General features: G+C 40.9%; 1 long non-coding RNA gene across 1 annotated transcript; it reads right to left on the bottom strand.

The window, feature by feature from the left end:
* Positions 1-10,423: 10,423 nt before the first annotated feature.
* Positions 10,424-13,660, bottom strand: LOC119913277. The gene is made up of 3 exons (XR_005446427.1): positions 13,646-13,660; positions 11,533-11,534; positions 10,424-10,631 (listed from the first exon to the last, which is right to left on the bottom strand). It is a non-coding gene; the product is annotated as an uncharacterized LOC119913277 (long non-coding RNA).
* Between the last annotated feature and the right edge of the window lie 13,955 nt (positions 13,661-27,615).

Genomic DNA, 27,615 nt, shown 5'->3' with positions numbered 1-27,615 from the left:
CCAAAACTGACATTTTCAGATATAAAATTAAAGGGGCTATATGTACATTTTTCAATGAAATTGCTTATTAATAAATCAAATTTTCATTGCTTTGTTGTCAGTGGACTCAAAAGTCACTTAGAAATTAAGCACGCGTCTGTTCTCTCTGTTGCTTGCATCAGCCACTATTCAGCTATAAATGTGAGGACACCGGTTCCGATTCAGCCCTGAGCGTCTCTCAGACTACAGCGACAACACGGCAGCTAACGACATGCAGTCCACTAACACCACAAAACAACCGTCTCACAGCAAAACACGGCTCCACGTAAGGATTCAAAACAACAGTAAAGGTTTATGTGCTGAAGCCTATCAGACCAAACGGGTTCAGATGATGTCGAGTAAAAACAAAGTGAGCATTAGTAAAGCTGGAGAAACACAGAGAAAGTCACGTCGTTACTATCCTGTGTACCACTGTTGATTTAGCCTGCAAGAATGGATGTAACGGTAAAAAGCAAATGTGGAGCGATTTGATTTCCTATAGTGAAACAGCCACAAGCAGCCAGCTAACACTACTTTAGCTCGGACCCGCCGCTGTTTCCTTCATAACGTTCAATTTAGATTTATTGTGGTTTTACCAATACTCAGGTACACTTTTCGCCTCCTCTCAGTCGCTGTAACTAACGTTACCCACAAACTATACAAAACTGCAACAAAACGGGGAAGAGCCAACAAGTAACACTACAGTAAAGTTACATACTGCAGTTCAACTGTTATAAAGTGTGACATATAATAATTATAATTACTAATAATATTCAGTCCAGCTCCCTGCTGTTGTGTTTTCCAGATTTTGAGAAAGGAGAGGCTTGATCCAATAAAAATTAACAAAAGGTTTAATTACAAAATTGCTGAATTTCATTTTTCCCCTCACATGGCTTAGGACCATAGTCATTGGTCGTTCGGTAGGTTTCTTCTTCTGTCACCCAATTAGGAAGGGTGTACCATTATTGAGTTACTTTTAATCAGAGAAAAGAGCGTTGATCTCAGACGTGAAACCCCCCTTCAATCTACAGGAACAAACAGTCTTTGCTCTAAACTAATCATACAGAACAACGGGGGTTGTCGCCACAATGGTCGATACCCAATCTAATGAAACAGTTAAAACAAAAGAATCCTTCTGGCACTAATCAAAGAGGTGTCAGTTTTCTTCAAATCACAAAGAGGAGACAAACAATGGTTTAATCAACATTCTGATGCAATCGTCTGGCCTAAAATCCAGCAGTTTACATTTTAAGAAAGATAGAAAACACTGAAATACAAAATTTCAGCAACTTTTCAAACTCAACACTACCCGTGTCGTTATTATCCAATACATTTAGCTCTTATTGCTGAGCCTCAGGTGAAAGATACACAGATAGTAAAGATAGTTACTGAAAAGCAGCAGGCGAGCTAACGATGTAGCACGTCGGCTAAATGCAGTAAATTTAACGTTATCATGTAACAAGCATGGATTAGTTCAACCTCAAGCTGATGAAAATATTACTGTAATGTTGCAGTGGGAGTTTACCTGAGTTTCCAGCATGTTGTGTGAAGCTGTCTCCCTGTCTGTCTATAGCCCAATAGAGAGCATATGGTGATGGGGCAGTGGATAAGACACATTCCTTTGGTGTGAGAGACCTGGGTTCAAATGCACTGAGAGACACCATTGTGTCCCTGGGCAAGACACTTAACCCCTAGTTGCTCCAGAGGCGTGTGACCTTTGACATATATAGCAATTGTAAGTCGCTTTGGATAAAAGTGTCCGCTAAATAAATAAATGTTAATGTAATGTAAGTCACTCGCCTTCCGGTGGACCACCATGGGACCTTATTTCGAAAAAATATTGTACGTTAGTCAATGGCGAGGGACAACAACTATTTTGATCCCATTTGAATTGTGCTCTGAATTACTGTCAATTTAAAAGATAAATTCAGTCAAGAAAGTCGCAGTTTGATGTAAAACTGTTGAGGTATAAGACTGTAAAAATACATAATTACAAAGACCACAAACCCAAAAGTCACGTATGTGACTTCGTAACTGTCTCAATGACTGAAGCTAACGTCAAAAAGCTTACATGAGAGGATGATGTGATATATGAACCAAGAGTCGTCGGATTAAACACATCAGGTGATATTTCTGTGTGGAACATAACTAAGTAATCCAGCTAGTAGCAACCAAGCAACGAACGTTAGCTAACGTTACCGCGCTAACATGTTGGTGATGTATATTATGCGAGACGAGAGTTGTAGTTCACTGAACGGTTTTCTCACAAAACATGTAACTTCACCGTTTTACGACAAACTGCGACTTTCTTGACTTGCAAAATTATATTTAAAATTGACCAACATCATGTGTGTAATTCAGGGCTCAATTCTAATGGGATAAAAGATAAGTTGTCTCTCGCCATTGACTACTACCGTAGATAGCAGAGGCTCCTCTGGGCAGAACAGCTTTGGCCTGGAAGGACAGGTGTGCTAGAGCCCAATAGTCAGGGCCTGATACAGTTTTTTGTGTTGTTTAATATCAGTTTGTAATGATAATTTGAATAGTTTGTACTTAAGTTTCCTTGTTGTTTGTATATTTAAATTTTTTATATATTTTTGCAATAATTCACACTTGCAGTACTGCACTTTTCACTTGTCTGGTGAAGAAATAAATTGAAGCACCAGGTGAAGAACTCCTGAGTCCATGTCTCCTCCTTCCACCATGGGGCTAAACATTACAAACAGAGCCTGAACATGCCGGTGTTTCTGCGTTTATTGCAGGATTTATGTATGAAAACGTTGTGTTTTGGATTATGCTTGCTCACGAGTTCAAGCGAGCACACATACGAGCACACACCTGGTTGCAATCTTAAAACTGCTGAAAACTCCATAATGCCCCTTTAATAGTGTCATTCAACGTTCAATATATTGCATGATCCAGTATTATTACTGTATATGTCAGACATGAAAAGGAGGGAGGTTAGAAAAGCACAGAGTTGCTTTATGAGCAACGGTGGAGAAGAAGCAATATAATATCATCAGGTACGCCTACCTACAGAGAACAAGAAAAACAAAGTTCACCACAGTGTATTAGCCTATAACAGAGGTCACTAATAGGCGGACCGCGGTCTGGATCTGGACCCAGCCGCCTTGCTCTGCGGACAGCCGACCTACAGCCGATTTATTATTGAGAATAACTTCCTCATGACGGAGAGTTTCTGTTTTAACCAGTGTAGCTTTCGTAGCATTTACTGTACTGCAGGGGTCGGCAAATTAGTCTGGCATCGGGGCATTTTTTTCAAGCCGTTAGGCCTAGCCTACATAACGGGCCAGAACTGGCAAACTCGTGTACACATTTAGCTCAGTCGGTAGTGTGTGTGCTTCCTGTTGGGTTGAATGATCGATCCTAACATACTACGGATTTCTTTCTCCCTTGTTAAACAAATTGATTATAAGGACACATTTGTACATGCTCACAATAAAGCCCGTGCTGCAGTGTGTGTGTCCCGGCGTTTTATCTGTATTAATAAACCTACGGATGCTTATTTTCATTTCACTGAGGATGATAAGGGGAATCCAATCACATGTTTACTAATGGCTTTTTCAAAGGTGTGTCAAGCAGGCCAGAGACTCTTCTGAATGTCCTTCACAACTTTGCAAATTAAAAGTTCTCAGTAAACTCAACATGAAGCATTGCTGCAAAAAAACGTTCTCTCACTTTTATTTTTGAGGCCCAATCACTTAAGAGGAAGATATTCTGTGAGTAATTGTAGCTGTCATTTTATTTTTTATTTATTCTGCTACCAAAGCAGTCTGGCCACGAGCCAGATGTTATTGCTGGCGGGCCGCCTATGGCTGTAGGCTTCTGGTTTAGCGGTCCAGGAAACTCAGACCAATTTCCTGTGTTCTCATGTCTCATGATGCTGATCAGCCAATCAAATCTAAGAAAGAGAAAAAAGATTTTACATGGGTTTTAAACAAGAATGTACAGATTTTTACATGTACATTCCTCCCACGGGCAGTTCAGAACCAGGATATCTCATAGATCTCCAATCCTAGCTGGCAGGACAAACTAGAGCTCACGTTTCCCACTGGACAAGAGAAAGTAGGAGTGGTAGCGAAGAGGAGGCATTACAGCTGTTCATTTGTTAAGATGTGTTGAGTGTTTATTATAAAATTAGTTAAGACTACACTTCATCACTTCAAGCTACTTTTTTACATTTTTCAAAAAATTTGGCACTTTATTTTAGTTTACTTAAATTTACAATTTATTATTACAGTAGTTATTATTTATTATCCGTCCAGTTTGATGTGAAAACTGACTGAACATTTTCTTGAAATATTATTTGATTTGACATTCTGTTGTTGACTTAAAACATATGTTGATACAACTATACGTTATGGCACTGAATGATAACGCAAGTTAGTCGTTATGATGTTCCGGACCTTTGCTTTCGGGAAATTTTTAATATCCCTGGCCTATAACATTACAGTAAGCGCTCAATACAAAACCCACAATTCAACCACCAATTCTGCTCATGAGTCCTTATCTCAGTTTAAGTCTAACAAAGTCCATCTCTCAACAAAACCTATCTATATCCCAGCAAACTAACAAAAAAATAATGTTACTCAGTTTGAGGTTCAATGCAAAAGTTGGCCAACAAAAATAAAGCCAAGTGACACCTCCCGCATCTAATAGACAACCTAAGTAATTCTCAGACAACACCCACAGAATGAATTCAGGTGTTCCAATCACTTCCATGGCCACAGATGTATAAAATCAAGCACATAGGCATGCAGACTGCTTCTACAAATATTTTTGAAAGAATGGGTCGCTCTCAGGAGCTCAGTGAATTTAAGCGTGCTATCGTGATAGGTTGCCACCTGTGCAATAAGTCCATTTGTGAAATTTCCTCACTACTAAATATTCCACGGTCAACTGTTAGTAGTATTATAATAAAGTGGAAGCGATTGTGAACAACAGAAACTCCGCTACGAAGTGGTAGGCCACATAAAATCACAGAGCGGGGTAAGCGCATGCAGAGGCGCACAGTGGCCAGAACTCCACAACTTCCTGCAGAAGGAAGAATAGCTAAAGGCCCAAACGTCGTGTGGGCCTTCGGATTAGCTCAAGAACAGTGCCGAACATCTGCGCCTGACCTCACAAGTGCACTTCTAGAAGAAGTGTCTAAATTCCCATGAACACACGCCTAAACCTTGTAGACAGCCTTCCCAGAAGAGGGCGGGCCAACTCCATATTAAACCCTACGGATTAAGAATAGGATGTCATTAACCTTCATGTGCATGTACAGGCACTCCACTCAAAACTTTTGGCAATATAGTGCATGTTGTTTTGGAAGTCATTAAACATATAGGTCGTTTTGGAGACATCAACTATCAACCTATTCAGTTGTTTTTATGAGAAGATGTTTATAATTAAAACAATCAAAATATGCAAGACAAACTAAATCCCAGCACACAATAATAAACTAAACCTCCTTTGAACTAAAAATCATGATTTAGGCCTATTTGTTTTTCAAGAAAGTCCAAAAAATATGAATAAAGTGTTTTTTTTTAATTTTAACGGACGCATGTAACATGTTATACTTCCTGTGAATATAATCGCAGTTCTAAATGAAACAGTCGGTCATTCATACAAATAAAGATGGAAGACATGTGTGACAGTGTTGTTGTCAAATACAGCTTTTTTATCTTTATTAGTTGAAAGGTAATATCAATACAGCATATAACAAGAATCATAACAATAACGTGCAAAAGACACATACAGCACATAATGGATACAAATATACATATAATGAGGGGATACAGCAAGAAAACAAACAAAACAAAAAAAGTAGGGGGGCAAAGATATATCACAGAAAGACCTCCAAAGGAGTACACACATTAAGTATAGAGTTGATAAACGCAATAAACGCAGTTCACTGATCTCTGTTGTGACTGTGGGGAGCAAGGCTTGTAGAGTCGACCTATGCAGTCCGACGTTAAACAACAAATAATCGAGAAGTTGGACCCTTGAGACACAGCCCCTCTCATTTGCATAATGATGCAGAAATGCATACAAAAATGTAAGAGAGAAAGAAACCAGAATGGGCATTTACCAAAGTAAATGCGTGTGAGAGCTGTCAGCTGTTAGCTGTGAATGCTACCGCTGCAAAGTACTGCTCCATCAGCAATTTAAAATCCTTTAGTGCTACCTACAGGTAAAAGAATCACATGCCACAGATTAATTCAGTTAAATATTAAAGCAGCAATCAGCGTTGGATGGGCACTCGCAAGTGAAGTGCGTCAGATATTGTTGCTCTAAATTGTCACGCACTTTGGAAGCTGCGCAAAATACATAAAAGTCACTTCCTGTGCGCAAAGGAGCACCCAGTAATTATACGTTACGCCCCAGTACATCATGTGTGAAACACATTGAGAAAATGTCTTAATCGCATGATGCGTGTCACACAGGGCTTACTTCCTGTTGCCAGTAGGTGGCACTATAACTATAACTGAATTTTGTGGATGTGTTGGGAGCAGGACCATTATCAATCACATAAAGTTTGGTACTGATTTAAACATGTGAAGCAATGTTATAACAACTTCCTGTTTCATGGCGAAGCATGGTACTTGACTGCCAAGCATACACCGTTGAAGGAAAACTCAGAAGCTGTACAACATAACATCATCAATGTGTGACTTTTCTGAGATAGTTTTGAAGTAGAGATGACCAACCTGTAATATGTGGTTCATCACAGCACAGAAGTAACAACAGCATGAAGCATTATGCTATGACTGAGTGAATGTTGGCATATTGATGTGTTCAAGGTGGGACTGTAAAGCATGTGTAAATCGCCAATGAGAGCCACAGCTCTCACACTAATAATTCTCTAGCAGGAGAACATTAAAGTGCAGTGTGTGTAAATCGCAAAATATATTAATAAATACCTCTAGGGAAATAAATAAGTTAGCATGTTAAAGTGCGGAGTGAGTAAATCACCAAATATATTAATAAATACCTCTAGGGAAATAAATAGCGTAGCATGTACACTTAAGTTACAACAACTTCCTGTTTTGTGACTCGACCAAAACTCACCATTTGTCCAACATGTAATCATCAATGGGAAAGGAGGAGTACATTAAAGTGCAGAGTGTGTAAATAGCCAAATATTAGTGTGAGAGCAACAGCTCTCACTGCAAGATTATAAGACTGCAAAATATTACAGATGTAAGGCAGTTGCCTGTATGAGCCACTAGGTGTCACTATTGCTAAATGTATGTCTCAGTTAAACCAGCAGTTCCTGGTCTTTGTACCTTGCAGGCACCGTAGTTATGTTCCATTTTGAGAAAATTGATTCTTTTCAGAGCTGCATTTAATTTGACTTTACATTAACCCTTATTGTTCCTTATTATTGTTCTATTTTTCATACTAGAATTTTGTTTGAGGTAGAAATAATTATTTTCTCTAAGAAAATAAATAAAATTAAAGCTGCAAGCAGCGTTGGGCGGGCCCTCGCACTTATAAGCGCGTCCGCGTGTGAGCCGGCCGAGTTGCATATTCTGGAGCTCTGCCGGTGCGGCTGTGAATTTGCTACGCGGTTATGACGCCGCATGAAGGTGTTATATGTCACTTCCTGTGTCCCCTATGTGGAGCTACATAGCACTTGCCGCTATGAATATAAATCGGTGTTGGCATGTAGATGTCTGCGGGGTGGGAGAGTTATCAAGCACGTAAAGTTTGTTTCAGATGTGAGCATGTACACTGAACAATAATGTACCCAAACAATAAAATAAATTCCTTTTATATTTCCCTGCCTTGTTGTTTATGTGTACATACAGAGGAAGAATGTGAGAACAGCACACATTTCATCGTTACTGTGTGCTGTACCGCAGTTCTGTGTCCATGCATGCAGCAAACTGAAAGCACTGTCTGTCGGAGCGTCTACGTGAAAAGAGAAGGAAGACATTGCTGGTAGTATTGTCTTCAGAGTTGTTAAACACCTCAGCGCACTGAAGGAAGCCATCTGTCTGTGTGAGGGGCAAGATCGTTGATGTCTGCAGGCAGAGTAGGAGCTCTCCTGTCTGACTGGTCCACCAATAGCAGAGAAGATGACCCCTTGAGACACAGCCCCTCCTCATTTGCATAATGAGGCAGAAATGCATACAAAAATTTAAAAAAGACAGGCAGAAATAAATACCATGGGTGAAAATAAATAAGGTAAATAAATACAAAGGAAGAATAAAACAGACAAAAATATTAAAACACACACATAAATAAATACATTAAAAAAATTAGTAATAAATAAAGTTGAATAAACAAATAAGGTAATTATAACAAAGGTGAATAAGTAAAGGCACTAATTAAAATATATACATTTATGTCTCCTTGTATAATTTAATTACTACCTACATTTATTTACTTTATTTTTTTGTGTATTTAATTGGATGCTTATTTATTTATTGAGCATTTATTTATTTCTGTATTTATTTCTGACTGTGTCAGGATCGGTCCTCCATAACGGGGTGGGAGAGTTATCAAGCACGTAAAGTTTGGTTCAGATGTGAGCATGTACACTGAAGTTACAACAACTTCCTGTGTCATGGCGAAGACTTGATCTCTGACGCCACGCCACGGACACACCCATTGACGAAAACTCGCAAATAGCACAACTTTTCATCTTCAATGCCTTTAGAAGGCACAGCACAAATTTGAAGTCGGTCGGACTAAATCCCTAGGAGGAGTTCGTTAAAGTACGAAGTGTGTAAATCATCCAAAATTTGACGTAAAATTCAAAATGGCCTACTTCCTGTTGATTTTAGGGCATCGCTCCAAGAGGCTTTTTTGTGCGTCTGGACAAGATACACGTACCACAGAAAATTCGTGCACGTAGGTAAAACGTGCGGCGGGGGCTGCTTCGTTAAAAGTCACTTCCTGTTGCCAGCAGGTGGTGCTATTACTGTCTGTGAATGTCAGCATGTACATGTGTTCAGGGCGGGACTCTCATCCTACATGTACAGTTTGGTCCAGATGTGAGCATGTACACTGAAGTTACGACAACTTCCGTGTCATGGCGAAGAGTTGATCTTTGACGCCACGCCACGGACACGCCCATTGACGAAAACTTGCAAATAGCACAACTTTTCATCTTCAATGCCTTTAGAAGGCACAGCACAAATTTGAGGTCGGTCGGACTAAATCCCTAGGAGGAGTTCGTTAAAGTACGAGGTGTGTAAATCATCCAAAATTTGACGTAAAATTCAAAATGGCCGACTTCCTGTTGGGTTTAGGCTATGGCTCCAAGAGACTTTTTTGTGCGTCTGGACAAGATACACGTACCACAGAAAATTCGTGCATGTAGGTAAAACGTGCGGCGGGGGCTGCTTCGTTAAAAGTCACTTCCTGTTGCCAGCAGGTGGCGCTATGACTGTGGGTGAATGTCAGCATGTACATGTGTTCAGGGCGGGACTCTCATCCTACATGTACAGTTTGGTCCAGATGTGAGCATGTACACTGAAGTTACGACAACTTCCGTGTCATGGCGAAGAGCTGATCTTTGACGCCACGCCACGGACACGCCCATTGACGAAAACTTGCAAATAGCACAACTTTTCATCTTCAATGCCTTTAGAAGGCACAGCACAAATTTGAGGTCGGTTGGACTAAATCCCTAGGAGGAGTTCGTTAAAGTACGAAGTGTGTAAATCATCCAAAATTTGACGTAAAATTCAAAATGGCCGACTTCCTGTTGGGTTTAGGCTATGGCTCCAAGAGACTTTTTTGTGCGTCTGGACAAGATACACGTACCACAGAAAATTCGTGCATGTAGGTGAAACGTGCGGCGGGGGCTGCTTCGTTAAAGGTCACTTTCTGTTGCCAGCAGGTGGCGCTATGACTGTGGGTGAATGTCGGCATGTACATGTGTTCAGGGCGGGACTCTCATCCTACATGTACAGTTTGGTCCGGATGTGAGCATGTACACTGAAGTTACAACAACTTCCTGTTTCATTGCGAATCATCGACGCCACGGACACGCCCATTGACGAAAACGCGCAAATAGCACAACTTTTCATCGTCAATGCCTTTAGAAGGCACAGCAGAAATTTGACGTCGATCCGACTAAATCCCTAGGAGGAGTTCGTTAAAGTACGAAGTGTGTAAATCATCCAAAAATGGCCGTAAAATTCAAAATGGCCGACTTCCTGTTGACTTTAGACTATGGGTTCTTGAGGCTTTTTTGTGCGTCTTGATACGATACATGTCCCCAGAAAATTTCGTACATGTAGGTTGAACGTGAACGAGGGGCTAATCATTTCCAATTTTCTAGGTGGCGCTAGCGAGTCATTTTGCCACGCCCATGTGCGAAACTTGTAGAATACGAAATTTTTCACCGGTTCTGACATGTTTGCAAATTTTGGTGAGTTTTCGAGTATGTTTAGGCCATGTCATTTGGGCCTACTTTGCAGAAAAAAAAAAAAAAAAAAATATATATATAATCCGAGCAAATTCAATAGGGACCTCGCACGGTCGTGCTCGGGCCCTAAATACACCAGATACACTGATGATACTCTGTCACATCCAGAGGAATACACAGGGATGATGGTGGACTTGACTTTGTGTCTGACAGTGGACTTCAGACTGCAGCACTGTTGTGATTCCTCTGTCAGTCACTGCTGGATGAAGCTCTCCTCTCCACTCTACCTCCCAGTAACATGGCCCAGTCAGAGCCTCTCCACACACAAGCTGATGCTGCTGCTTCAACCTCTCTGGATCATCAGGACACAGCTGATCCTCTCTCAACACCACCTTTCTGATCACTTACACTCTGACAGAGATCACCTCCATCTGATGAGAGAAGAAGACAGACAGCAGAAGTCATAAATCAGAGTCAAAGACAACAATATTGCCAAAGCTTAAGATAATACAAAAGAACAATTCAATTCACACAGTTCATTAAATAAATGAAATAGTTAAAACAATAAATGTGTGTGTGTTTTAATAACAATAAATAAATACATATACAATACTAAGTGTGTGTGTTGTGAATTTTATTCATATAGTTATCAAATAAATAAAATAAATAAATAAATAAAATACAAAAATCTCTCTCACTCAGTTGTTCTATGATGGTGACTTCCTTGTCCATGGAGGCAAGGTAAGGACACGGCTGCTAAAAGCTCAGCCCTGACCAGGGGGCTCATTTATAAAGGGTGCGTACCCACAAAACAGGGCTGGAAACGTGCACACACCACTTCCCACGCAAAGGTTGTCAGAATGCAGAAGGATGAAATGGTTTCATATGACTACTGCAGTGTAAAAAAAAACTAAATATTACTTCCAATAAAACCTCATATAATTTATTATATGGAGTTAATTAGCAAAACAGAAGAAAGCCTTTCCGAATAAACAAACACCAGTTTGATTGAATTTACTCCCCCAAAAAAACATAATTTAAGATCATTTGCAGCGCACAGAAAAAGAACCATGATTTAGGAAAAACACAAACTGAGGTATCTCCTGTTGCAAAAGAACGCCTCATGTTGTACAGTTTAATCGGGAATCATACTTAATACTTGCATACAGTACAATTTATTCTCATAAATAAGGTGAACAGCAGGACAAGTTACATTTAAATTGGTGCCGTTTTCAGTGCGTCAGTCGAGCAAATACGAGTGCATAGTTTCATATTGTTATCATATGTTCTTTGCCTTATGTTACTTGAGTCAAATGCTGTGTGCCAGCGTGTGGATGTGATACGTTGCTTGTAAAAACAGTATGGAAACACTATTTATTAAGTAAATCTTTCAGTGTGAGCTCACGTCACATTAAACAAATCATTTCTTTTAACTCATCGGCAGCCTCAAAGTGAGTGGAGTGTTTTTGTAGATACATGGAGATACATCTTTATGAAATGTTGAAATTACAGATGGCGTCTTAAAATATCTCAGTTTTATTTTTCAATCAAACTCCTTCAATAAATTACTGCTGATACCGTTATGACAGTTCATGCACACGTCTTCTCACGTCCGGTCCTCAATGACCACATTTAGTTCTACCTCCCAATTGTTTCTCACATTTACAGATGTTATCAGCCATGTCGGCTGTTAACATCTGTAAATGTGTGAAATGTGATTCCTAGTTGGCAAACGTTTTTCAGTTACCATAATGATGTATTGTTCAATACCTGTTGGGTCTCTTTTAATCTTATTCCATTTTATATGGTTTTGGATGTAGTGCCTTATTTGTAGGTATTGAAACATATCTTTCAAGGGAAAGGCAAATTGGTTCTATAATTGATAAAAAGATTTCAATTCACTGCCCTCAGAGAGTTTTTTGATTGTGCTAAGGCCATCACGTTCCCACTGTCTGAATCCACTGTCCCACATTGATGGGAGGAAGTCTATGTTAACAGCAACCGGCATAGCTTGTGAAAGAAAAAGCTCTCCCTCCACTCCCTTTCTGACTGTCAAGTACTCGCAAAGTTTAAACTTTCAGATTACCAACTGGTTGTAACTTGATCAGTCCCAGACAACAACAGGGGCGGAGATGTGTGATGAGACACACATCAACTCCATGGACAATAACATCAAATTCACATGAGAAGATGTCAACAACAACAGCAGTTTGGCCTTCCTGGACTGTGCTGTACACATTGAAGAGAACAGGAGTCTGCACATTGGTGTATTGGTGTATACTGGAAACCCACAGACAAAGACCACTACCCATTTTTGATTCCCACCACCAACTGGAGCATAAGCCAGGAGTTCTCAGAACCCTGCACCACCGAGCTGAGAACAAGTGTCCAAGCCAAAGAAAAGGACCACCTGAAGGGGGCAGTTAAAGCCTGTGGATAACCTAAATGGACCTTTGGGAAAACAGCCACAAGATCCAGTAAGAACAATACTAAGGGGGATGAGGAGAAGAAGGTCAAACGCAACAACATTGTGATTCCATACATGTCTGGAGTATCAGAGAAACTCAGCGTATTCTTGGGTTTAAAAAACACAGAGATGTTGTGTTTGTTGAAAATCGTCCTAATACAGATACTGGTCCACACCAAAGACCGCACACCCAAACACAAGAAAGTAATCTAGCGTATGCGGTCCAATGCAGTGAGGAATGCACAGACCTGTACATTGGGGAAAACGAAAAAACCACTACACAAATGATTGGCTCAACACAGAAGGGCCAACTCCTCAGGTCAAGACTCAGTTTAGCTACACCTTTTTTGAGGACCACCAGGTGCACATTTTAGACAGAAAGGACAAATGGATGGATGGATGGACAAATTGTTTGAAAGGGGTGTCAAGGAATCCATTTACACCCGGGTCAAGAAACCGTCACTTTACAGGGGAGAAGGTCTGCGACACAACTTATCCTCCACTTATAATGTTGTCCTTTCATCTCTTCCCAGGAAACTTAAAACGCCAACGACTGTTGTTACAACAGCCAGGAGCACTAAGGAATCAATGACATTGATCATCTTGACAATGACCCCACAGAGGTTAAGTTTCCCTACCAGCTGAGTTTTCCTATCAGTCAAGTTGCCGTTGATTTTAACCTCCCTTAGAAAGACCACATGGTTACTAAATGTAATGATGGTTCTCTGAAATAAGGGCCAATGATTTGCAGGCTTCAGTCAGACTGATCTCAGAGCTGTGACAAAGATGAACTGATCAGTAGTTTAGTGTTGAAATGAGAGAACAAACACTTTGAGATCAGATTTGATGGTACGACAGTTTGATGAATGAAGACCACTGTCTCTATACATCTTGTGATGCTGTCAGCTTTATTTCCTGTAGACATGAACACAACAACAACAGTTGTCTTCACATCAACTCATGATCAGGCTTCTGGCTGATCTGATTGGCTGACTGTTCTCTCTCTCCCTCTGTGTTTCTGTCAAATCCTGAAGCCTGTCACCATTCTCATCTCACAGTTTTACTGAGGAAAGCAGCCGCTGAGAATGTTGGGGTTTACTAGATCTTTGCTTTGATATTAACTGTGTTTAGTACAATACTGCTGAAACCAGCATGGACTGACTCCAACCCTCTACTGACCTCAGAGTCTCCAGTCCACATTGTGGACTCTCCACAAGATCAGACAGCAGCTTCACATCTGAATCCTGCAGGTTGTTGTCACTCAGCTCCAGCTCTCTCAGATTGGAGGGGTTGGACTTCAGAGCTGAGGCCAGAGAAGCACAGCTGATCTCTGACAAACTGCAGCCCCACAATCTGAATAAATAAAAAATAATGTAACTTTAGAAGACAATGTTCCTGCTTGAAATCATTCAGTGTTAAATAATCTGTTCAGAACTGAAGAAGGTTTAGAATACACCTGAACCCAACAGGATGCAGGTTCAAACGGTAAAATACAAAACGGTAAAAAGGGCTCTCATTAATATTAATGACAACGTGCTGCTACTTCAGTACATAGTAGACATAGTGACTTCACCTCTTAAACTCCGCAGCTCCACCAGTGGCTCCATCTATACAAACTCATGTTGTGCAGCCAAATACAAATAAAAACCCACAGAAACTGAATTAAGATTCGAATTAAGATCCCAAAGTTTCCAAAGATGCCAAATATGTCAGGATGGATTTGGGGGAAATGTGAAGAAAATGATGCACAGGATATCTCCAGTATTTTAACTTAATGAAACTATGCAGCCATTAAAAAAATCATGGCATCTTGTGTTTGAATATTTCAGTTAGTATAAACACTGGGGAGCCTCTTAAAGGTGTTGGAACAATGATATCCTTAATATTAATGTATATGACTGTCTGACAGGGTGTCTTCAATATAAAGAAGGAAATTTAGGGAGAAGACAAAATTTACGTCTAAATCAGGAGTTTAAGAGGTTCAGAGTGAAGTTATCCAGTTTAGATTTTTCTTGTTATATTAGATTTTATATGTGGAGCTCAACATCGCTCTGCCACAATCAATGGACTAAATCATAGAAGAAAATAGACTTTAGCATTAAGGTACTCCGTGAGAATCAGTATAATATCAGTCTAATGTCTGCAGTTTAGTGTAACCACAACTTTCACATCATATTAATCTTAGCAGAGAAGTAAAAAATGGTGTCTGACCTCAGAGTCTCCAGTCTACAGTGTGGACTCTCCAGAAAACCACACAGCAGCTTCACTCCTGAATCCTGCAGCTTGTTGTTACTCAGCTGCAGCTCTCTCAGATGGGAGGGGTTGGACTTAAAAGCTGAGGCCAGAGAAGCACAGCTGATCTCTGACAAACTGCAGCCCCACAATCTGAATAAAGAATAAATGATGTAACTGTAAAGACAATGTTCCTGCTTGAAATCATTCCGTGTTTAACAATCTGTTCAGAGCTGAAGAAGGTTTAGAATGTATAAGTTTAGAAAATGGAAACTTCAAACACCTGAACCCAACAGGATGCAGGTTCAAACTGTAAAATACAAAAAGGTAAAAAGTGCTCTCATTAATATTAATGAGAATGTGTTGCTACTTCAATAAAGACGTAGTGACTTCACCTCTTACAGTCTGCAGCTCCACCAGTGACTCCATCTATACAAACTCATGTTGTGCAGCCAAACACAAATAAAAACCCACAAAAACGGATTTAAAATTTGGCTCAAGATCCCAAAGATGCGAAAAATGTCAGGATGAACTTTGGGGAAATGGGGGAAAAATGATGCACAGAATATTGACAATATCTCATCTTAATGGAGTGGTGCGGCAATAAAATATCATACCATCTTGTGTTTGAATATTTCAGTCAGTAACACTGCATAGCTTGATAAAAGGTGTTGGACCAAACCGATTCTCAATATGTTTATTACTGTCTGACAGAGTGTGTTTAATGTATTGAAGGACATTTAGGGGGAAGACAAAATGTTAAATATAAACTGCGGCTGGCCAATAGAGGGCGCTGCCCTCCCTGGTTGAAAGTTTTTTTGGATTTTTCTTTTTATAATACTTTTAAAAAATAATAATAATAATAATAATATAATAATAATCCCCACAAAACTAGATGAAGGCCTATCAGGTAAAGTTATGTAGCCAATAATTTAACTTAAGTTAAATAAGCTAAGGCTGTGTAGCGCACAGAAGCCGTTGCCATGGTTACTCTCTATAGAGCGCCTGCCGTTTACTTTCAGAGTGCTTGTCTCCCTTTCTGTACACCTGAGGAAAGAGCAACCCCGTGGGGCAACGTGACTACGTTGTGATTTTAAGAACGTTTCTAAGACCGACATCTTTCCCAATACTAATCAGCATGCAGTGTATAGCTATGCACTTCGCTATGGCATTTGATCGCTTGTCTTGCTTTTGTTTATCTACTTCTCCCACACGCTGCATCCAGCATGGTCTGCTGAAGCCTCCCTCTACTGCTTGTTTGGGTGGGTGATTTGCAGGCTGATTAACATCACAACCCTCCAGTGACCCATGGTTTGACTGTATATGCATTCAAAGACAGTGAGCAATGGACTTTTAAAATAATAGGAGAAAAAACTGCGTTAACATGCCATAAAATAATTGTCGTCGTTAATTAATTAATGCATTAAGGCAATAATAACACTTTAACATGCCCAACCCTAATAATTACTTATTGTAAGTATATGTGTGTTTAAAATACACAGTAACGTGTAATATATAAAATATAAATAATTATGTTAGGGGGGGAAATTAGCTTCCTGCCTATCCACTGGGCGATAGAGACATCGCCCAGGCAGTACAGCAGAGCAGCCAATAGCTGACACAAGATGTGCACATATCACCATAAATTTAGCCAATCGGCGTCCTCTGCTCACACTATGTCCACTGCTATGCACATTAGTTGAACCTCATCATGAAGCAGGCAACTTCACACATCCCCAGCATCAGTACATTTTTTTCAGACCTTGGTGGATTTGCAGCATTCTTCTCCCAGTCAATCAAGCGGACAACTGTGCTTGATCAAGTGGTGGCACACAGACTTCCAGGAACTTCGACGACAAGGTGGAACTTCCAAAGTCATGCTGGTAACACTGTATGAGCACAAGGATGACCTATGATGTTTCCAGACCAGCAGAGACTCTGGTAACTTTGATCGTCCAACAGTCACTTAAACATAATTTACACTTCATTAAAGGCTTGTATTTTATATTGCAGAGTTTCTATATGATCTATAATTACCTTGTTTTATTTTACTCATTATATTATGCATATAGGGGGTCAAGGGGTGGGGGAAGACTCTGGACAGACCTGGTAAGTCCAAACGGGTAGCGCGGGTGAACCGCGAATGTCTGGAGGAGGCCCCTGTCCGCTAGATCTTATACACACTCCGGCATCCCTGTGAAGGTTGGGGACATTGAACCTGAGTGGGCAATGTTCAAAGCTTCTATTGCTGTAGCCGCAGTGGGAGGCTGTAGTCTAAAGGTCTTAGGTGCCTCAAGGGGTGGTAACCCTTGAACACCGTGTTGGACACGGTGGTCAGGGAAGCCGTCCGACTGAAGGAGGAGGCTTTCCGGGATTTCTTGTCTTGGAGGACTCCGGAGGCGGTTGCAAGAACCGACAGGCCGAAGGGCTGCAGCCTCTGCTGTGGCAGATGCAAAGCAGCGGGTGTGGGAGAAGTTCGGAGAAGACATGGAGAAGGACTTTCGGTCGGCACCAAAGTGCTTCTGGAGAACTGTCCGCCACCTCAGGACGGGGAGGCGGGGAACTATCCATGCTGTGTACAGTAAGGATGGGACTGACCTCAACTGAGGAGGTAATTGGGCGGAGGAACACTTTGAGGAACTCCTAAATCCGACTGACACGCCCTCTCTAGTAGAGGCAGAGCTGGTGGCTGATGGGGATTCTCGTCAATTTCCCTGGGGGAAGTCACTGAGGTAGTCAAACAACTCCACAGTGGCAAAGCCCCAGGGATTGATGAGATCCGCCCAGAAATGCTAAAAGCTTTCGGTGTGGAGGGGCTGTCTTGGATCACACGTCTCTTTAACATTGCGTGGAACAGTACAGAGCCCAAGGAGTGGGAGACTGGGGTGGTGGTTCCCCTGTTCAAAAAGGGGGACCAGAGAGTGTATGCCAATTACAGGGGTATCACATTTCTCAGCCTCCCTGGTCTACTCCAAGGTGCTGGAAAGGAGGGTTCGGCCGATAGTCGAACCTTGGATTGAAGAGGAACAAAGCTTGTTTTTGTCCTGGTCGTGGAGATACTGTGGGAGGTGCTGCGGGAGTATGGGGTGAGGGGGTCCCTTCTTGGGGCTAACCAATCCCTGTAGATCCAAAGCAAGAGCTGTGTCCGAGTACTCGGCAGTAAGTCGGACTCTTTCCAGGTGAGGGTTCATGTCACAGTCCAGATTGAAACTGCTGATTGTTATCAGCATGGTCAGTTCAGACTCACGTTAAGTTACAAAAATGCACTGCCATGTTGAGGCTGCTCACATAACTCACTAACAGTATACTAATAAAGCAAAACATTTGGCACAACTCCTACATTTATGCAGATTAGTACTGTAGCTCCTGTTTTCAACAGCTGCATGTTGTCATGTTACAGGCTTTACAAACACAATTTCTTATATGTACCGCCACAAGATCTTAATGTCATTGGCAACAGTTAACTTAATTTAGCTTAGCTTCTAGGTTAACATAGCTAACAACAACAACAACTTCACTCGTGCCAAAACATGCTCAGTGGAACTTAACGGCCTACCTGAACGGTCTACCATGACTATTTAGTCTACTTACATGCGTACGTTCCTTTCATATTTTATGTCTGCTTACCTGCAACATGCAGAAACAGATCGGTACATTGTTATCAGCACGGTCTGGTCAGACTCACGTTACAACAATGCACTGCCTTGTTGAGGCTGCTCCTAACATAACTCACTATACTCCCTCTTGTGGTAAAAGTGGGATCTAATGCTTACTTTTTAACAATGCCCTGCTTGTGTACAGGAAACTGGAGCACAATACATTAATAAACAATACCAAGGAGCAAAAGTATCACAAAACTACATGAAGACACAAAAAACCCCAAACCCCATTGCTACACCCTAAACAATATGTAAGGGTGTGCCTGTGTTATGAACTTATGAACCCATTAACCTCACATAATACAGAGTTGGTGCCACCCAGTGAGTGCATGTGTGTAGATGCAGCTGAGCGGGAGCCAGGAGACTAAGTATGGGGCAATAACAAACATAGGGACAGACGGGAACACTCGAAACACAGTGAAGTGAAAGAACAAAAGGAGACACTAGGAAAACACTGATGACAATCACATTAATCACCATTCACTCCCTGCTAAAATGACATCGGCAGTGATGCAGGTAGTGTCCTCTGTTTCTGATTAGCGGATGTCTATTTGGCCTAAATGTTACATCCATATGTGTATGTAGTAATAATGCCATGCTAGGTCCGCTGGCTGAGGCTTTATAGCTGCGATGTTTTTCAGAGCATACAAACACTGTAAACACACACCTGTCACCTGCCCAGCATGGTGCTGTTCACCAGAAACACAGCCTCTACACCTTATTTTTCAACACGTTCTCAATCCCAACTTGTCACATATTCAAAGTCCAGGTTCTGGCCCTCCATCCACCCCAACTACCACCTTACTCAGTCTCTTCTGTTTAATATCATATACCTGCCTATACCTACCTGTCAAAAACTGACGCTACAGGGCTTCCCCCAATACATCAAACTATGATGGCAAAGGGATCCCCAGTGCGTCACAAACTGATGTCTACAGCTCATTTAAAAACCTGCATGTACCGCCAGTAACGTAACTCATGCATGTCAGCAACCGTTAGCCTAATATTGCGAACTTGCTAATGTAAGCATATTTTACCTGCTGTATGCTGTCCGCTGCTTTCTCGTCAGATGGATGGCCCTCCTTTCACTGTTGACTTTGTGTGTGAGGCCACATGCACAAAAAAGCTGTGCGCTTTTAGTTATAGTATTATGATTATAGTCCTCCCTCTGCTTGCTTTCATTGCCGTGTGCTGGCAGTCAGAGCTCCCCCTGCAGTCCATAAAGTGCCTCTGCGCCTCAGCTGTTCCAGACCCTCCCTGCAGGCATTTGGCCACGCCTCCTCATTTGCATACACAACTAAATCCCCAATCCTAAATGGCTAAATGCCCAATCCTAAACACCAAATAAATTTTCAACCTCGACTAGTTTTCGATTTAGACTTTTAGTTTTAGACTTTTAGTTTTAAGTCTGACCCAATAATCACTCCATACACTACTGTTAAGATGTGGTTATTACCAGTGGTGGACAGGTGAACTAAGTACATTTACTCAAGTACTGTACTTGATAATTTTCTTTTCATGACACTTCCTACTTTTACTCCACTACATCTCAGAGAGAGATCTTGTACTTCATTTATCTGACAGTTTCAGTTACTTTACAAAGTACGCTTGTTCCACACAAAACATATGAAGTTTTAAAAATATAATGTTTTGTTATAAATTAAGCTACCCAACAGTTTATACAAGTAGATTAGTTAATTGACAATTTTATTCGGCAACTATTTGATAATTATTTAAGTCAATTTTCATGTAATCTAATGATATATAATAGTATAACAGTCACAGAAGACATTTTTCTGCTTTGAACACTTTGAGTAAATTTTCCTAGTTATACCTAGATTTACTTAAGAAATAATTTCAATGCAGCATATTACATTATACTGTTTACTATGTTTACTACCCTGTTTTTAATAAAATATGTATAATTTCATAGGTATGCGATACCGTTTTGAGTCATGCCAAGGTGCGGTTCTCTTTCACCAAGCACCTCATCTGTGCCACTCTGTTGCAAGGAGACTTGTTCCCGGAACACACCATAAAATTCCCAGATTCAGCATTGGAAACCACAGTGGAGGCCTACCCCGTGTTGAACAAGACCAAGCTAAAAACAGAACTATCCCTGATCTATGAGAACAATGAGTTCAAGGCTTGCAGTGGTTCTGCTCTGTTCCAGTTTTTCATGGAGAACAACCTGGAGACTGTCAGTCTTCTCAAGATCCTGTTAACCACACCCATGACTACAGCAGAATCTGAGAGCTGCTTCTCTACTTTAAAGAGGATCAAGACCTTCCTGAGGAAAACCACGACACAGGATCGCCTGAATGCTCTGGCTATGCTCTCCTTGGAGAAAAAACTTTTCAGAAACATTCCTGAATTCAATAATAGGGTCATTGAGAGGTTTGCCACAGAAGGACAGACGGGAAACATTCCTGTACAAATAAGATGTAACACACACACACACACACACTCCACTGACCCCATTTTTCTTTGTATATAGTTGACCAGAGCATAAGACATAATCAAGCAATATCGGGCACTCTATAAATTCTTAATATTTTGTCTCAGTGATGTGTTTGCTTCAGTGGAGAACTGTACATTTACTCAAGTACTGTACTTCAGTACAAATTCAATTTCTTTTCATGCCACTTTCTACTTCTACTCCGCCACATCTCAGAGGGAGATATTGTACTTTTTTACTTCACTACATTTATCTGACAGCTTTAGTTACTAGCGACTTTACAGTAAGTAACATTTTTACACACAAAAAAAGAAGTTCATAAAATATGTTTTGCTAAAAATTAAACTACCCAACTGTTTATACAAGTAATTTAGTTAATTGACAGAATTTTAATCAGCATATTTATGCATAATGAAAATAATCATTAATTACAGTCTCTTACAAAAGAGTTCAACCTCAAGCAACTACATTAAAACATGAGTAATAATAATCTAATGATATAGTATAAAAGTCACAGGAGACATTTTTCTTTCTGCTTTGAATACTTTTACTTTTAATACTTGAGATACATTTTCCTGAATATTCTTACATACTTAAGTAATATTTTAAATGCATTACTTTTACTTGTAACAGCATTTTTACAGTGAGATAATTGTACATTTACTTAAGTAAAGGATCTGAATATTATGAATACTCCATTGCTAATGTTACTGTTTGTGCAATATGGTGTTTATGGTTTTGTGTAAGAATGCCTCAACTTTTTAATATGGGCATTAAATAATTTCTGACTATTTCAAAGAGAAATTGTATTAAATTGTATTGGGATGGTTACTGAAATGGACTGAATATGGCACAGCCCCACCAAAAAAAACTTTCACCAGCCGCTACTGAGTTTCAGATGTTCACAGTGAATTATCCAGTGTAGATTTTTCATGTGCTATCAAGCTTTTAAATGTGGAGCTCAACATTGCTCTGCCACAGTAAATGGACTAAAACACTGAAGAAGAAAATAGACTTTAGCATTAAGATACTTAGTGTGGATCAGTATAATATCAGACTTATGTCTGCAGTTGTTTGTGTCACCACAACTTTCACATCATATTAATCTCAGCACAGAAGTAAAAAATGGTGTCTTACCTCAGAGTCTCCAGTCTACAGTCTGGACTCTCCAGACCCTTACACAGCAGCTTCACTCCTGAATCCTGCAGCTTGTTGTCACTCAGGTCCAGCTCACTCAGATGGGAGGGGTTGGACTTCAGAGATGAGGCCAGAGAAGCACAGCTGATCTCTGACAAAGTGCAGTCCCACAATCTGAATAAAGAATAAATACATTTGTTTCAAAGTTATTTAAATCAAATGTCACAAAGGATGTACATCTCAAAAGAATGTACATGCTCCCACTGAATGACCATAAAAGGAAGAAACACCACAAACTCAAAAGCTTAGTGAAAAACAAAATATTGGTGTACTTAAAGATTTTCCAACTCAAAATTCCACTTTGGGTTTTCTGCACACTTAAACCAAACAATCTCAAAAACACAAATTAGTTGCAGTCCATTTCATTAAAAACAAAAATAAATTCAGTCCAGTGCTAATAGCAGGCAAAATAAAGCTGGTTCAGTTTCTCAGGCACAAAACAAAACGTCATAGAAAAGAAAAAGAGTTTGATAGTCCAGTCAGTCAGTCAAAAATCCAGTCGGGTTTTTGCTGCTTGGTTACGAATGTTTCACCGGCTTCCACAAACAACTTTGCACAGCAAATGTAATAGAATGATGATCCGAAGGTGAAGTGTACAGGATTTGGCTGAAAGTCACGGATGAAAAACGCAAGGGCTTTAACTACCTTAATTTTTGCAGTCTGTTTAATTGTGGCGCCATCCGTTAACGAATCAGTGTGTGTGTCGAATTGCCATTTCTGGGGTTTTACACCGGTGATGAAACCTATTGCTGATAGAAGGTTGTCACAATATAAAGGCTTGGGTGCACAGTCATGGACTATAATCATTAAGCAGCTGCAAAAATGTATTAAGTTCTCCTAATGTTACTAAAACTTGTGAGCGGTCTGTGATATTTCCATTACATGTGTCTCACTTGGCCCCGATTCTCCCCCGTTCTGTGGTCCCTTCATCTCACATAAAAGCAACAAATGTTTGTGAACACAGAAGTAGTATGTGAATTTTAGTATTTAGTTTGTCTAGTATCCATACAACTTACAAGCTCATCCTGCTAAGTTTTTTCTACTCCTACTCCTGTGACCTCTGTCCTCTTCCTCTTAAAAAGAGTGTGCACAGGGGGATTAGCTGGGTGAACCAGATTGGAAACAGCCAATGGAGCATAGCGATTGGAGAGGTTCAAGAATGGGAGGGAGTCAGACCTTTCTGCGCTTTTCTTGCGGCCCCTGATTACCACCTCAGCCCACTTTGACCCTTGGTTTGGGGTTGAGCAGGAGGGCTGATGACCGGTGGATGGATCCCATAGGACAGCAATCACTGGATACATAAACTTAGTAACATGTCTATGAAGATTCTCAGTTATCCAGGTCATAGTTATCCAACGAAGTTTAAAATGAAGGGCAACTGGACTTGGTAGAAGCTACTGGAAGACGTTTCGTCCCTTATCCAAAGGACTTCTTCAGTTCTCCAGAACTGGAAGAATCTTTTTTTCAGTCCCTTTTCCCCTCAAAAAAATAAATATCTTAATAGGAAAATTAAGTGCTGATTTGTTTATGATTCAAATAAAACATTTATTAAACATTTGTTATATTGTTACTGAAGAAAATTTTATTAGAGATTAGCAGACTGGCGAGAATGGGAACAGATGACTGCTGCATTAAGCCCACTGGTACGCAAGAAAAGTCCCAGGACACGAAAGAGTAAAATGTAGAATTAACCGATGGCCCACTTCAAGCAATGCCTATTATCAAAATTGACACCACTTATCTGTGAAGCCGTAGTCCACTGGTGGATTACATTCAGACGAAAATGGCCTTGTTACGTTGGCAAAGGTCCAGACGATCCAATCCAGTAAAATATTTAGACCAAAACGCATTATTATATCAATAAATACACACAGACTGCTGTTGCGTCATTCACTACAGTTAGCATGTAAACACAAAACTACACGTTGACCTTTTGAGTGACATATTAATTGACCCAATAGAAACTTCAATGCCCCATTCACAGCCTACAATAGCCAATGAGAGTCCACGTAGCCAGGAAGCACCAGTCCCCTTTCTTTTGTGTATACACCGACAGAGACACCGAGCCACCAATTGTGCAGAGGAACACATACACAGATATCACGCGACAGTTAAAAAATTACGCAAGAATATTTTCCACAGACATATATATTGTCAAAAACGCCCCATACCGGAATTCCGGCACAGCGTCTGAGAACTTTAAGCCCTGTGTTCTGCTTGCCCAGTTGACAGAGTTTCAAATTCTATCGCTGACGTTTTTTAGATAGTTCAAGTGAAGGAGAAGCGGCATAAGTTCTATCAATTTCCAATATTTCATCCTGTAAAACATTCATTCACTGCATTTTGCGTTTTCGAGTGTAGGCAGAGTAAGTCTCATAAAGGCTTTCAACATCTTCCATAGAGTTGCTATGGATATGTCTGGGGTTCGGTTCATTTCAAGGAAGGAAACAATATGACCAGACAGATACTCAATGAATGCTTCGTCCGAGAGTAAGAGGGAGTTAAAGCGCCACGGTCGATAGGATATGGGTCAATTTGGTAAAATTAGTTTTAAAGAAAGTGGGGCGTGGTCTGAAATTACAATAGCCTGATAGCTGCAACTTTGAACTGAGGAGAGTAACCTGGTAAATGGGAGAAAAAGTCCTTAATGAAGCATCCATTGTCTGTACTTGGGGCATAAATGTTGGCTAAAATAACCAGACAATGGTGTAACCGTCCTGTGACTATTACATAACGATTGTGTCTGCATCCACATTAGAGACTGCGAATGGAAGGTTCTTACTGACAAGAATAGAGCTGGCCCACCCACCCACAGTGAAGTCTAGCCTGGTCTAAGTCGCAGAGGTGCGTTTCCTGGAGGAACGCAATCTGAGTGTTGAGCTGCTTCAGGTGAGTGAGTACCTTCTTCCTCTTAATTGGAAAGTTTAGGCCGTTCACATTCCAGCTGATGCAATTAATTGACCCACTCACATAGCCTACTGTCATGTCACGTACATCTATTGACAACATGAAAGAGAAGCACATTAGTTAGGGACAGGGTGGCCATCAGTGGAGAATAAAAATGGAAAGGCATATAGAAGGGTAAGGGGGGAAAAAAACAAAAAAACAACCAAGTCGTTTTGGTTTTAAAACAGAAAAACAAAAAAATATTGATTTTGATATTTAATGAGTCCGATTTGAGTAGCTTTGTGTGTTACACTTGATAAACCTGCAGCAGATACACTTGGGCGATGGCGGTGCCTGATTAAATGTAATTAAGATGAGCTTGAACATCAACATAAGTGGGTTTTTAGTTAGAAAAACAGGACCGGAGGCTGCTATTGGCTCAACGTTCAGTTTGTAACTCACTAGCAACTGGAACAGGAACGCTTTCCTGAAAATCCTCCGGTTTTTAAGATTTCTCTAATTTAGTGATAGTTGTTAGTACAGCTGTATATTAACGAATCATACAGGGATTAAAATACCTACACTGTTTCAATCCGACTTTTATTTTCTTTGTGAGATGGAAGAATTTAGTAAGTTGCACGGCGCTGCTGAGAGCCTCCAGTTGCAGTAACATGTATAAAATCAGGAACTCAGACTTCATCCACCCAGAGGGATCAACCACTGACCGTCCAGTGCGCTGTTTCCACTGGCAACACAACCCATAGTAGGGCTAACGGAGCAGGGGCGCTGGAGCGTACAGAGCGAAGGAGAGGAAGTTGTACCCTGGCCGTAAAAATATTTAGCCCAATGTTTACTTTTTGTTTCACAGGATACACGAACACAAGTCTCCTGATTCAAAGGTCCTGGCCCTCCTTTCACCCCAACCATGTTCTCATTTAGTCTTTTCTGTTAATCATATACCTGCTGTGCGGCGCGGTGGTGCGGTGGTTACCACTGTCGCCTCACAGCAAGAAGGTCGTGGATTCGGTCGTTCCAGGCCTTTCTGTGTGGAGTTTGCATGTTCTCCCCATGTCTGTGTGGGTTCTCTCCGGGTGCTCCGGCTTCCTCCCACCATCCAAAGATATGCAGGCTAGGTTAATAGGTGTCTCTAAAATTGTCCTGAGGTGTGAATGTCAGTGTGAGTGGTTGTCTGTCTATGTGTGGCCCTGCCTGCGATGGACAGGCGACCTGTCCAGGATGTACCCCGCCTTTAGTCCAATTTAAGATGGGATTATCTCCAGCCCCCCGTGACCCTGTACGCAAACTGACGCTACAGGGCTTCCCCCACTGCGTTGACCTATGACACTATAGGAATCCCCAGTGCGTTACAAACTCTGATAGGCCTTGATCATGCCATATGTTGGGGATTGAGAACGGGTTGTAGGTATACAACACTGGTCAAAGATAGAACAAAATGCAGCTTCTTTATTTTCCGTTATTGGTTTAAAACAGAAAAACAGAACAGATCGGATTTGGAATGAAATAATGGAAAAACTAACCATACACAGATTATTTTAGCATCCACCGAGGTACAAATTACGTTCTTCAGAGTCGCCATCTCGGAGCGAGGCAATAGTGCCAAGGATGCCGTTGTCCGAGGTGGTGGAGTTAGCTTGGTTGTTGTTAGCTCCCTTAGCTCGAGGTTGTTAAACAGATTTAAACTCAGAAAGGGACATATAAATATCCAAAGTATCGCCAGAGCAGTCGTGTGTCCTCAGCTAATAAAGAACACCAAAGCACCGGTATTGTTCAAATTAATGAACAGTTGATAGGGGGCTCCAAAATCTTCTGCTTTACCCACACATCTCAGCTGTTTTTTGAGTGCTCTATCATGAAGCTGGAAATGAGTGGCAGACAGGCCGAGAAGCTGGTCAGCAGCGAGGCCTTCCTCTGCAGTTCATCTGAGAGCCGACGGATCTCCTCCTTAAGGTCATGATGCGAAGTGTGTGGACACTTAGGCCCGTTTTCCACTGCACAGTACCACTCGCCTCGACTCGCCTTTGTTTGGTTTTCCATTGTGTAAAGGTTGTACTTGTACCTGCTTCCAGATACTTTTTTTCATATCACCTCAGTTGAGGTTCCAAGCGAGCTGAGGCAACACTAAAATGTGACGTGAAACACTGCAGACTACGGATTGGTCAGAGAGAATAGTCACTATTCACTGCATCATCATTGCGCGTGCCGGACAGAGGTGTTGTGTGCTGGTGTGTGTGTCGCATTGAACATTACGTCGCGGCAGTTGTGTGTGGCGTCGCTATGATGA

This window comes from Micropterus salmoides, unplaced genomic scaffold (assembly GCF_014851395.1).
Source record: "Micropterus salmoides isolate LMB-PRFRI ecotype aquatic unplaced genomic scaffold, ASM1485139v1 Ms_hic_scaffold_1, whole genome shotgun sequence".
NCBI classification, from domain to species: domain Eukaryota; kingdom Metazoa; phylum Chordata; class Actinopteri; order Centrarchiformes; family Centrarchidae; genus Micropterus; species Micropterus salmoides.
Note: the sequence above shows the minus strand (reverse complement) of the source record. Positions and strands in the feature narration are given on the sequence as shown.